Source organism: Ailuropoda melanoleuca, chromosome 17 (genome assembly GCF_002007445.2).
Source record: "Ailuropoda melanoleuca isolate Jingjing chromosome 17, ASM200744v2, whole genome shotgun sequence".
Taxonomy (NCBI): domain Eukaryota; kingdom Metazoa; phylum Chordata; class Mammalia; order Carnivora; family Ursidae; genus Ailuropoda; species Ailuropoda melanoleuca.
The window spans coordinates 41,574,425-41,587,806 of record NC_048234.1 but is presented as its reverse complement, the minus strand read 5'-3'; the positions used below and the strand labels follow the sequence as shown (position 1 = coordinate 41,587,806).

Below are 13,382 nucleotides of genomic sequence, written 5' to 3'. Positions count from 1 at the left end.
CCATAGGTTGCTGGGACTTATCCCTAAAGTTTCTTGTCACATGACCCCACCTAGATATACAGAGAGCTAGGAAATCTTATGCTTTTGACTGAAAAAGCATTTTTGTAGAAAATGAACCTTAGGGGACAACTATCCACTTCTCTCTAGCTTATCATGTAACCAACAAAACTCCAAGAGCACCCACCTTCCCACACATAGAGCATGCTCAATTCCTCCCAAGACCCATCCGATTTACTACATCCAGGTGGTACACAGTCCTCTTTACAAAACCCAAAAGTGACTCCTCGTGGTTTACACGCTAAAAACCAAAAAATTGTCTGCTCTATGATATATAATGGTGGAATAGAGACAGTATAAAATGCCCATTCAGACAAGAAAAATGGAGAAACACAGCAGTCATAGCAATTTGCCCATAGCAATGACAAAATCCTGCAGGGCAGGCATTGGTAATGGTGGGAGAGCAGTTCACTTAGTGGATTACAAGCATGCTGTCTAGAAAGAACTCCTTTGGCCATAATCTCTGTGACTTTGTGGTCATGAATTCAGTGTGACACTTAGTAGCCTTCTGATCTGTTTGCATCCGGGTGGTTCGATGTGCTTATAACTGCACCCAGGGCAGAATTCTGAAGGCTAAATCTATTTCTCTGTTTCTTTTTCCCCTATTGCTCTCTTAACGGGGACTACATAGAGGTCTTTTGAAACAGTAGATGAGAATGCTGCATTCTTTTCTTTTTTAATATTTTATTTATTTACCTATTTGAGAGAGAGTAAGTGAGCGAGAGAGCACAAGTTGGGTGGGGGGAGAGGGAGAAGAGGAACCAGACTCCCCGCTGAGCAGGGAGCCCGACGATGTGGGCTAGATCCCAGGCGCCTGGGATCATGGCCTGAGCCAAAGGCAGACACGTAAATGACTGAGCTATCCAGGTGCCCCATAATGCTGCATTCTTGATGGATCATTACTTTAGGCGTAAGTTTTGGTACCCAAGACAGTCTTGTCTCTTACCGTTGGGGTCTGCAGTCAGTTTCTGCAACCCTTAGAAGCCTCAAATATTTGGGTTTTCTCTGTTATCTTCCATTTCTGCTTACAAGCTGGCCAGTTCTCCCCAGATGTCCATCTTTTTTTTTTTTTTTAAATAATAACTTGCTAAAAGCAGAGAGTAAATGTCAGCATATGCTATCACGCCAACTCTTACACCCATTTCCACTAAAGTTACTGACTCGTAGAGTCTGGTCTTCTTTTCAATTCATCAGTTAGCTTCGCCAAGTGTCTTGTGGCTGCATGAACTGAATCTGCGTTTATTCAGCTTTTGATATTAGCTTCTTTAACTGTATCCCCCTGATCACTAACTGAGCTTCACATATTTTAGATTTTTGTCACATCAATATCCTATTTCTAATACTAATCTCTGTATTACTTAAGGTAAATCTGGCTACTATAACAAATGAACCAAAAAATGTAATAGCTCAGTCATGATAGATGCTTACTTCTCACTCATGTACAGTTCCATAAGATTCTCAATTGCTGGCAGCTTCCATCTTTGTAGTGGTAGAGCCTGACTGGGGTTCTGCTATCTTCGAGGGCCTCAGTGTCCTTGGTTTGATTCTCTGCATCTAGCTTACAGTCAGAAGAGCCTGTGGGCTAGGCATGTCCTCTTCTTAACATTGCTGCTCTGGAAGCATCACACACATCATTTCTGCTCACATTTTATTACTGAGAACAAGTCACATGGCCATACCCAGATGTAAGGAATGACAAAACATTAGTCTCTACCTGCTTAATCCCTTTGTGGCAAAACTCCACACTGTGGAAGGGAAACACAAATCTTTGGTGGCCATCTATTTGTGTGCCACACCAGTAAACTCTATCATTAGAACTATCCAGTCAAAATCCAACTTGGATATAGGTATTCTACTAGTTAGAATGGCTTTGGACTATTAGTAATGTATTTCAGAAATAAGAGTGACTTAAACAAGATCAAAGTTTATTTCTCTCTCACATAAAACATGCAGAACTGGGCAGTCTTGGTAGATATGGCTCAAATCATCAAAGTCAACATAGTCATCAAATCATCAAGTCATCAAAAACGCAGATTCCTTCTACCTTTCTGCTTTACCATCCTTAACTCTTAACTTCTGTTTTTCAAAATGGCTGCTGCTAGATCTCTAGATGTCACATTCATATTTCAGGCTTGAAGAGGGAAGAAGGGTGAAAATACAAAAGACTCTATTTTTTAAAGAAGTTTCCTGAGATTCCACTTAACAATTATTGATACCTCATTGACAATGAGGAAGGATGGTAGACGCAGAATTTTAGCTAGACACAAAGATGCACCAACAATACAGGGATTTTATTGTGAAGAAAGAAGGGGAGGTCAAGATGGAGGAGGACATGTGAGAACCTTGCCCTTGGCAAATTGTGGATGATTGTGGCAGGGTCTTTACAATGCATACCCTAGGTGGTGGTATCTTTCAAGCAATCAAAGGTTTTTTGCAATTCTCCAGTGGGAGTAAACTACAGACTGTAAGGGAGTTTGACAGGTATTAAAACCAGGGCTCTGCAGTTGGGAAGTAGCTTTGCAGTTTGGGGAGGTTCATTTTCCATGATTGACTGCAGAATGGTTCAAGTTAGAGGGAAAGAAGATCCCTGGAACTCCATCACAAGTAGTGCCTTAAAAGGAGCCATACTGGCAGCAGGAAATGGACCGGTGGCCGTGGTTGGATCAGCTGCAATGGGTGGCATTCTCCTAGCTTTAATTGAAGGTGTTCGTATTTTGTTGACAAGATTTGCCTCTGCACAATTTCCCAGTGGTCCTCAGTTTGCTGAAGACCCCTCTCAGTTGTCTTCAGCCCAGTTACCATTCTCACCTTCTGGAGACTCTTGACAATATCAATAGGACTTCCTTCCCAAGATTTTTTAAACAGAATGAGCTATAGTTCAAGAAGGAATTTCAGAAGGTAAGTTACAGTCTGTTTCTAAAACCACAGGTGGGACAGGTATGGCCAAATATGTTTTGAAGAGAAACTTAGCTCTTTTTTCTATTTAAAGGAACACAGGTGGGGAGGCAGATGTTAAAAGATAATACATTTATTTATTCACATCTGGATTGCACTTGTGATAAAAATAAAATGTCTAACATCTTTAAAAGAAAATCTAATAAATGCTTAGAAGATGAAGGACCAAAGGGCAAAAAATAATGAAATGTAACCCTCATTTCCTTGGGCATGTCTCTGCCTGGTTTTGTGTGTTCTGTCAGTCAAACAATAAAATATCCCAGAAAAAAAAAGAAAGAAAGAAGGGGAGAACAGATATTTGGGTGGTTGGATAGTGCCATAGTGTCATTCTAAATATAGAAAGGAGGAACATGTAGCTTCTTGCTACATATCAGGGTAATTATGGTTCAAGATGGCACATTGGGTACTTTATTCCCTCTGATTAATCAAATGCATTTGGTAAGTGTAAGAACTACAAATATTTTTAGTGTGTGTCCTTTTCCAAGAGTCAAATCCCAATTAATAATGTCTAAATTATTAACAATTAACATCCCTATTTGTGTGTTAAACAAATTTCATATAATTCAATCTGGTGTTTCCCCAACCACATCACACATATTCACTTGTGAAGTTTGTCAGTTAATTAACAAATATTAATTTAATCTCTACAGTGTGCTCTACAACTTGAAAGTTGCTGGAGAAAATGAAAAAAAGACATAGGACACAAGGACCTTGAATTCAGGGACTATCAAGTTGAATACATAAGACCAAATAATATTCTAATACATATCAAAAGATTTAAAAGTTTTGCAAACGCAGATCTATCAATTAACTGTATGCATGGTCATTAAAATACTGATTATAAAAACACCAAACTAAAAAACTGCAATTTCGGGGCACCTTGGTGGCACAGCGGTTAAGCGTCTGCCTTCGGCTCAGGGCGTGATCCCGGCGTTATGGGATCGAGCCCCACATCAGGCTCCTCCACTACGAGCCTGCTTCTTCCTCTCCCACTCCCCCTGCTTGTGTTCCCTCTCTTACTGGCTGTCTCTATCTCTGTCGAATAAATAAATAAAATCTTTAAAAAAATAAAAATAAAAATAAAAAACTGCAATTTCAATAGGGGATTGCTCCAGAAATTATAGTGCTCTCATGCAACTGAATACAATGCCATTTAGATGACTGTGAAAGAATCCTTACAATACATAATGCACACTCATGATTAACTGATAGGTGGAAAACATACATCTTACTGAAAAAGATGTACTTTTTGCATTGTCAGTGCTGTCTATAAGCTATCTCCCTCTTCTCTGAGAACTGTCCTTCAGATCATAGAGACCCAGTCCATCTTTTTACCAGTGACTTGTGTCTGCTGATTGGATCTCCTGGCCCAATCCGGCCTTCTAGTAATTTGAAATTGAGATTTGCAAATGCCAGTCTCTTTGTGTTGGTGACTTGAATATGGCATGAATAACTCACGTGCTGGTTTACAATGATGTACATTTAACCATATATATATGGGGAAGCAAAGAAGTGTATCTACAGAAAGAAAAGAATGAAGCACATCTATAATGAGGGGAACTGAGGCCAGAAACCATGTGTTTTCAAAAGGTTCTGATGACCAATTTCAGTTTCTGGAGTCCTGGCTCCAGAGTCTATTAGACTTTGGAGTCCATTAGACACCCTCTTTCCTTTTAATAATTCTCTTCATTCCCTAAGCTGGTCTGATAGGCTTACTGTTACTTGCAACTCAAATCAGATCTCCTATTTGAAACCAAGAATAATTTCTAAGAATATTAGGAATACAAAGAGGCAGCCCATGAAATGGGAGAAGATATTTGCAAATGACACTACAGATAAAGGGCTGATATCCACGATCTATAAAGAACTTCTCAAACTCAACACCCAAAAAACAAGTAATCAAGTCAAAAAATGGACAGAAGACATGTACAGGCACTTTTCCAATGAAGACATACAAATGGCTAACAGACACATGAAAAAATGTTCAACATCATTAGCCATCAGGGAAATTCAAATCAAAACCACAATGAGATACCACCTTATACCAGTTACAAAGGCAAAAACTGACAAGGCAAGAAACAACAAATGTTGGAGAGGTTGTGGAGAAAGGCGAGCCCTCTTACACTGTTGGTGGGAATGCAAGTTGGTACAGCCACTTTGGAAAACAGTGTGGAGGTTCCTCGGAAAGTTAAAAATAGAGCTACCCTATGACCCAGCAATTGCATTACCAGGTATTAACCCCAAAGATACAGATGTAATGAAAAGAAGGGCCATATACACCCCAACGTTCATAGCAGCAACATCCACAATAGCCAAATTGTGGAAGGAGCCGAGATGCCCTTCAACAGATGAATGGGTAAAGATGTGATCCATATATACAATGTAATATTACTCAGCCATGAGAAGGGATGATTACCCAACATTTGCATCAACATGGATGAACTGGAGGAGATTATGCTAAGTGAAATAAGTCAAGCAGAGAAAGACAATTATCATATGGTTTCACTTATTTGTGGAACATAAGGAATAGCACGGAGGACATTAGGAGAAGGAAGGGAAAAACGAAGGGGGAGAAATCAGAGGGAGAGATGAACCATGAGAGACTATGGACTCTGGGAAATAATCTGAGGGTTTTAGAGGGGAGGGGGGTGGGGGAATGGGTTAGCCCGGTGATGGGTAGTAAGGAGGGCACGTATTGCATGGAGCACTGGGTGTTATATGCAAAAAAAGAATCATGGAACACTACATCCAAAACTAATGATGTACTGTGTGGTGACTTAGAGAACATAAAAAAAAAAAAAAAGGAATACATCATTGCTTATTAGGAGGTATCTGGGCATTTGTGACAGTATATAGGGCATATTGATGCTAAAAATTGTTTCCTCATACTCTTCACTTAATGAAACTCTCGTGGGCAAGGTTCTTAATAAACATTTTGGGGTATGCTCTTTTGGATGAAAAATGTACCTGGTTTGTACAGATACTTTCCTGTTATTAGAGCTTAAAAATCCCTTTAAAATATTGTGGAAAACCATTTCCTCCCTAGATTTGTCTTTGTAAGAGGACTTTTTGGAACTCAAGTTTTTGTCTGTTGCCAAACAGAACAGTGTGGAAATTATTTTGGAAAAATTTTTATGGTAAAATATCTTTCTGTTACCCTCAAAACAAGTGATCAGATATTTTTATCCTATTTCCTCTACATCTATTTGCAAAGTTATTTTATTTGCACTTTTATCTGTGAAGACATCATTTAAAAGGATTTATATTATGCTCATTTTCCCACAATAACTAGAAGATTCTGTAGCAATCAAGCAGCTAGAAATGCTCTTATTGATATGTTTTCAAAGTGAAAAAAATCTTGCTTTGTTTTATTCACGTTTTAATTTATCTTGATACTTTAAAATACATTTTAAAAAAGACACAAAAGACCTCAAATAGAGTCACTTGTGCTAAGTCCCACATCACCAAACTGAAACTTAATACCTAACTTAATTATAGTTTCAACCTCTCCCCGGAGTGGAATTTTAAACCAATCTGGAATTATCCGGTTAGCAGAAGTGGAGTAATCTTTCTGATAGACCCTTGCTGTCTTCTAGAGGAAAATGACCTTGTCACAAAGAATCCATTCTTGGCTACCAACTTTCTTGTCCTTCCCCCCCTCTGCTTATAATTCATTTTGTACAATTCCTTGGAGCTCCCTTCTATCTGATAGATGGGATGCTGCCTGATTCATGAATCACTGAATAAAGCCAATAAGGTCTTTAAAATTTACTCAGATGAATTTTGTTTGTTTAACAATATTGGTGGCAGTGGTGGGATCTGAGGGAAACTTCTGTTGGCTTTAGGGACAATGAGAAACACAGGCACTGATACCCACAAACCCTTTGCATTCTCTTTCTTTTTTTTTTCAAAGATTTTATTTATTTATTTTAGAGAGAGAGACACACACACACAGAGCTGCATGTGACAGCATGAGTGGGGGGAGGGGCAGAAGAAGAGGGAGAGAGAGAATCCCAAGCTGACTCCAAGCTGAGCATGGAGCCTGACTCTGGGCTCATCTCATGATCCATGAGATCATGACCTGTGCTGAAACCAAGAGTCAGATGCTTAACTGACTGCACCACCAGGCACCCCTGAATTCTCTGTCTTTCTTATCATTTCTGAGGGTCATAAGTAAATTCCTCTCCTTTCTGAACTTCATTTTCTTCCTGCCAAGCTCACAATCTAATTGGCTTTCCAGTCCAGGGCTTAGCATGTCAGCTTGAGCTGGCAGATGGTTCCACCTGGAACCTGAGTCTCTGGCCCTTGGTCAAGTCTATAGTTCCCCATTTGATTGGAACCTTCAGCTCTTGGTTCACTCCCCAGATTCCACACTAGGAACTATTGGTGGTTCAGTTTGCAGTCCTCATTTGTTTGGGTTTCCTGGTTCAGTACTTTCTTTAATCCCTAGTTCCATGTTGACAATTGCTAGTGATACATTCAAGGCCTCTATTAGTCAGTTCACAGTAACATCTCTTTGGTTACTGCTGATGTGTTAATATGCACATGTTTATCTTGTTTTGTGTAAATAAAATTAGTGGGCATGGGTCAAGACTTAAAAGCTGTTAGAATGCTAACCACTTAACTCAAAGACTTCTGTGTTAAGATAACTTGATCATAGATTGGGTTAGACTGACACTAGGTCACCTGCCAACCTCAAGAAAATGTCCATACAGTGAGATACACTGTAAAACACCACACAATCCCCAACTCAGTGGCATGCTCCTCTTAGGCATTAATTTGGCTCTGAGAGACCCAAGGCTTAGCTAAAGAAATGGGACCCTTAGTTCCAAAGAGTTGAGCATGCCACTTTCCAGCACAACTGCTTATTTTATATCTAAGAACTGTCACCCTGGAAGCTGTAGATATCTACAAAAATGGCAAAATCTTACTAAAATTTGTGTCCTGAGAACTTGGCTTGGTAACTGTCAGGTTGGGGGGCCTAATATATGGCTGGACAGAAATATGGCTTAAACTCCGTTTGTAGTTTGCTGCCAAAGTGCCAGACCTCAATCTAAAATTACAATGGCCAGTATGAGAAATGATTCAATTAGACAAGATCATTCATTTAAGAAGTGAGCTTCAAAGCAAGGGCTCCCAAATCAACAAATAGAATGGGACACCTATTTTAATTGGCATGCCAAAGCCTCCAAAAGACTTCAAAATGCCAAAATAGCTTTATTGAAAGTTTCATTGCAAATGGTTAATGAAAAATTAAACATATATAAAGTACCTAAAATAAAACTATAAGACTAACATTAACTCCTACAGTTCCCCTCTTTCTTCCTCCCCTTTTTTAAGTACTTATTCTAGTAATTCTTTTTAGTACTTTAGTATTCTAGTAATTCTTTTAAAGTACTTATTCTAGTAATCCTGAGGTGTCTTTCCACTCTGAAGACACTATGAGACATAAAAGTCCACCAAGTCAGTGGCCCTACAGATGCCTCCATATCTATCCTTGAAGGAGGACCCCATAGGGCACCCCCTAGGATTCATGGTACTCTTGAGGGATTTTCTGATACACTACTATGAAATTCTTTTAAACAGCCAAGAGGAAATTCAAATTAAAATTAATGGAAAACTTGCCAATTTTTGATAGATAACAGAGCCTGCAGATGAGAGCCTGAGAAAACTGGCAGAAGCCAATCAAGGGTAAAAATTCTTACCAGAGTGAGAGGGTGGAAGATGGTGGCAGAGTAGGAGGACCCTAGGCTTGCTTTGTGTTACAAACACAACTAGATAACTACCAAATCATCCTAAATACTCAGAAATCAACCTGAAGACTGACAAAACAGGAGCCCCACTCCCTGCAATCTAGTGGAACTGCCCTTCTCAGTCAAGCTTACCCCAGTGTCAGGTCAGTGGGTCCCCTCCCCTAGAAGACCAGCACAAAAACCTACCCCTACTGTGTCTCTTGACCAGAAAGTTTTGCATAGTCTTGGTTCCCTCATTTCACAAAGAGACCAGAAGACAACTAGTTAAAACTTTTAATATTCAGGCCAGGGACTAAACACTGCCCACAGAAGGCAAGGAGTTTCCACACAACCACCCTGAAGGATAGAATAGCCAGAACACAGCAGCCAGAGTGCATGCAGCACACACTGGAGACATTCCCTGATGTGCTAGGCCCTGACCACTTCTTCATAAGGCCATTACTTTCAGAAGCAGGAGATATGACTGGCTTCTCTAACACACAGAAAGACTTAGACAAAATGAGAAGACAGAGGAATTTATCCCAAATCAAAAATGAGATAAGACCACAGCCAGAGATCTAAGCAAAACAGTATAAATAACATGCCTGATGGAGAATTTAAAGCAATGATCATAAGGATACTCACTGCACTTGAGAAAAGAATAGAAGACAATCAGTGAGACCCTTATGACAGAGATAAAAGAGTTAAAAAAGAAACAGATGAAGAGTGCAATAAATGAGATTAGAAACACACTTGATGCAATAAACAGCAGGCTGGAGGAAGAGGAATGAATTAATGTCCCAGGAGACAAAGTAATGGAAAGAAGTGAAACCGAACAAAATAGAGAAAGAATTATGCAAAACAAGAATAGATTTAGGGAACTCAGGGACTCTGTCATAGTAACATTCCTATTAAAGGAGTCTTCAAAGAATAAGAGAGAGAAAAAGAGGCAGAAAACTTGTCTGAAGAGTTAATAGGTGAAAACTTCCCTAATCTGGGGAAAGAAACAGATATCCAGACCCAGGAGGTATGGAGAACCCCCAACAAAATCACCAAAAATAGATCCACACCAAGATACATTATAATTAAGCTGGCAAAATATAGCAATGAGGAAGAAATCTTAAAAGCATCAAGACAATAGAAGACAGATACTTATAAGGGAAAACCCATAGGCTATCAACAGATTTTTCAGCAGAAACTCTCCAAACCAGAATGGACTGGCATGATATATTCAAACTAGTGAGTGGGAAAAACCTGCAGCCAAGAATACTCTATACAGCAAGGCTATCATTCAAAATAGAAGGAGAAATAAAGAGTTTCACTGATTAAAAACTAAAGGGGAACATCACCACAGAATGAGCCCTGAAAGGGCTGATTTTCCACTCTGTGAGTGGAAAAAAAGACCAAAAGTGACAATATGAGGGTAGGAAACACAAAACCAGTAAAAATGAATATTTCTATAAAAAAATCAGTCAAGGAACTCACAAAAATAAAAGGATATAAAATATATCAACATATACCTAAAATGTGGGGAGGACAGGAATAAAAAATGGGTTCAAATAAATGACCATCAACTTAATACAGACTGCTATATGAAGAAGATGTTATATACAAACCTAAAGGTAACCACAAATCTGAAACTCAGTAAATATGTAAAGAATAATAAGAAAGAAATCCAAATATATCACTAAAGAAAACCAGCAAATCATAAAAGAGAGAAAGATAAGAAAGGATCAGAGAATATCTCCAGAAAAACCCATAAGTCATAAAATGGCAATAAATGCATATTTATCAATAATTACTTTGAGTGGAAATGGACTGAATGCTCCAATCAAAAGATATAGTGTATCAGAATGGATAAAAAACCAGGACCCACCTATGTGTTGCCTATAAGAGACTCATTTTAGACCTTAAGACACCTGTATATTGAGACTGAGGGGATGGAGAAACATTTATCATGCAAATGGATTTCAAAGAAAAGTCAGAGTAGCAATACTTATATCCAACAAACTAATCTTGAAAACAAAGACTCTAACAAGAGACAAAGGTGGACACTATATAATAATAAAGGAAACAATCCAACAAAAAGATATAATAATTGTAAATATTCATTCACCCAACATGGGAACACCCAAATACATAAAACAGTTAATAACAAACATAAAGGAACTAATTGATAATAACACAATAATAGTAGGGGACTTTAATACCCCACTCACATCAATGGACAGATCATCTAAACAGAAAATCAGTAGCTTTGAATGATACACTGGACTGGATGGACTTAACAGATATATTCAGAGCATTTCATCCAAAATTAGTAGAATGCACATTCTTTTCAAGCGCCTATAAAATTCCCTCCAGAATAGATCACATATTAGGTCACAAAACAGGGCTCAACAAATTTGAGAAAATCAAAGTCATGCCATTCACCTTTTCTGCCCACAAAAAAACCTGCAAATACATGAAGGCTACATAATATGCTACTAAACAATGAATGGGTCAACCTGGAAATAAAAAAAGAAATAAAAAATACTTGGAAACAAGTGAAAATGAAAACACAATGGTCCAAAATCTTTGGGATGCAGCAAAAGTATTTCTAACAGGGATTTGTGTAGCAATACAGGCTTACCTCAAGAAGCAAAAAAGATTAGAGCAGAAATAAATGATATGGAAACTAAAAAAAGAACAGAACTGTTTAATTGAAACCAGGAGCTGGTTCTTTGAAAAGATCAATAAAATTGATAAACCTCTAGCCACGTTTATCAAAAAGAAAAGAGAAAGGATCCAAATAAATAAAATCACAAATGAGAGGAGAAATAGCAACAAACACCACAAAAATACAAACGATTATAAGAGATTCATATGAAAAAATATATGCCAAAAAATTGGACAATCTAGAAGAAATGGGTAAATTCCTAGGAACATATAAATTACCAAAATTGAAACAGGAAGAAATAGAAAATCTGAACAGACCAATAACCAGCAAAGAAATTGAGTCACTAATCAAAAAACTCTCAAAATACAAATTCTACCATACATTTAAAGAAGAGTTAATACCTCTTCTTTTTAAACTATTCCAAAAAATAGAAAAGGAAGGAAAACTTCCAGATTCGTTCCATGAGACCAGCATTACCCTGATACCAAAACCAGATAAAGATACCACAAAAAAAGAGAAGTACAGGCCAATATCTCTGATGAACATAGACACAAAAATCCTCAACAAAATACCAGCAACCCAAATCCAACAATACATTAAAAAAATCATTCACCACGATCAAGTGGGATTTATTCCTGGATTGTGAGTATGGTTCAATATTCACAAATTAATCAGTATGATACATCACATTAACAGAATAAAGGATAAGATCCATACAATCATTTCAATACATGCAAGAAAAGCATTTGACAAAGTACAGCATCTATTCAAGATAAAAACCCTCAACAAAGTAGGTTTAGAGGGAACATACCTCAATAAAATAAAGGCCATATATGAAAAACCCACAGTGAACATCATCCTAAATGGGGAAAAACTGAAAGCTTTCCCTCCAGAGTCAGGAACAAAACAGGGATGTTCACTCTCACCACTATTATTCAACGCAGTACTAGAAGTCCTAGCCACAGCAATCAGACAGCAAAAAGAAACTAAAGACATCCAAACTGGCAAGGAAAAAGTAAAACTTTCACTATTTACAGATGACATGACACTATGTATAGAAGACCTGAAAGACTCTACTAAAAACTGTCAGAACTGATAAGTGAGTTCAGTAAAGTTACAGGATACAAAATCAACGTACAGAAATCTGTTGTATTCCTATACACCAACAATGAAGCAGCAAAAAGAGAAATTAAGGAATCAGTCCCATTTATATTGCACCAAAACCAGTAAGATACCCAGGAATAAACCCAAATAAACCTAACCAAAGAGATGAAAGACCTCTTTCACTGATGAAAGAAGTTGAAGATGACACAAAAACAATGGAAAGACATTCCATGCTCATGGGTTGGAGAACAAATATTGTCCTACACAAAGAAATCTACACATTCAGTGCAATCCCAATCAAAATACCAATAGCATTTTTCACAGTGCTAGAACAAATAATACTAAAATTTGTATGGAACCACAAAAGACCCCAAATAGCCAAAGCAATCTTGAAAAAGAAAAGCAAAGCTGGAAGTATTACAATTCTAGTCTTCAAGTTATATTACAAAGCTGTAGTAATCAAAACAGCATGGTACTGGCACAAAAATAGACACATATATCAATGGAACAGAATAGAAAACTCAGAAATGAATCCACAATTATATGATAAACTGATCTTCAGCAAGGCAGGAATGAGTATCCAATAGGAAAAAGACTGTCGGGGCGCCTGGGTGGCTCAGTCGTTAAGCGTCTGCCTTTGGCCCAGGATGTGATCCCAGGGTCCTGAGATTGAGCCCTGCATTGGGCTCCCTGCTCCACTGGGAGCCTTCTTCCTCCTCTCCCACTCCCCCTGCTTGTGTTCCCTCTCTCGCTGGCAGTCTCTCTCTCTGTCAAATTAAAAAAATAAAATCTTAAAAAAAAAAAAAAAGGAAAAAGACTGTCTCTTCAACAGACGGTGTTGGGAAAACTGGACAGCAACATGCAAAAGAATGAAA

General features: G+C 38.2%; 1 pseudogene; it reads left to right on the top strand.

The window, feature by feature from the left end:
• The first annotated feature begins 2,377 nt into the window (after positions 1 to 2,377).
• LOC100474500 lies at positions 2,378 to 2,894 on the top strand (annotated as a pseudogene).
• The last annotated feature ends 10,488 nt before the right edge of the window (positions 2,895 to 13,382 follow it).